Here is a 770-nt window from a genome sequence, read left to right on the forward strand (position 1 = left end):
GCACTACCGACAGGAGAGACCATCGTGTTCCGCTTACGTTTTTGGCCCATCGTACAGCACCTGCAGGAGCGCTCTGAACTGCACTTGGTACCACAGCGACATAAGGAACTGTTACAAAGCGGTTACTTCAAGGAAAGCTCCGAGGCAGACCCCTTGTAGGGAGTATTCCACTGAGGCCAAACAAACGCATTTGCGACTTTATTGGCGTGAAACGAGAGCTCATTGGAGAGCAGGATGGAGGTCTGTCCTGCTTCCTGATCAAAGCTGGTTCTGCCTCGGTGGCCGCCTGTTGATTAGCCAGGTGCAAGTTGAGGATCTACAACCATCCAATCTGCGTGCTAGACACACTAGATCTCAAACTGGCAGAAGTAAGGCTGTGAGTACCAGGCGTGAGTCGTGCTTCGGTAGCTCAGTTGGTAGAGCACTTGCCCATGAAAGGCAAAGGTCCCGAGTTCGAGTCTCGGTCGGGCACACAGTTTTAATCTGCCAGGAAGTTTCATATCAGCGCACACTCCGCTGCAGAGTGAAAATCTCATTCTGGAAACACTAGATCTCACCTGGAGTTATGCTCCCGGGTGAGATTTCGTAGGACAGCAGGAGAAACCTCGTCGTTATCCCACGCGCACTGACTGGGAATCTGAACGTCAATCTGGTAATTCGATCTGTTTTTCTGCCATTCATGAACAGCATTGGTTCAAATGGCTCTGAGCGCTATGGGACTTAACTTCTGAGGTCATCAGTCCCCTACAACTTAGAACTACTCAAACATA

General features: G+C 50.4%; 1 non-coding gene across 1 annotated transcript; it reads left to right on the plus strand.

Annotated features, from left to right (window-relative positions):
* The first annotated feature begins 397 nt into the window (after positions 1-397).
* On the plus strand, positions 398-472 carry Trnas-uga (transfer RNA serine (anticodon UGA)). Its single transcript has one exon. It is a non-coding gene; the product is annotated as a tRNA-Ser (tRNA).
* Positions 473-770: the final 298 nt, after the last annotated feature.

The sequence above is a fragment of the Schistocerca gregaria genome, chromosome 9, assembly GCF_023897955.1.
Source record: "Schistocerca gregaria isolate iqSchGreg1 chromosome 9, iqSchGreg1.2, whole genome shotgun sequence".
NCBI classification, from domain to species: Eukaryota; Metazoa; Arthropoda; class Insecta; order Orthoptera; family Acrididae; genus Schistocerca; species Schistocerca gregaria.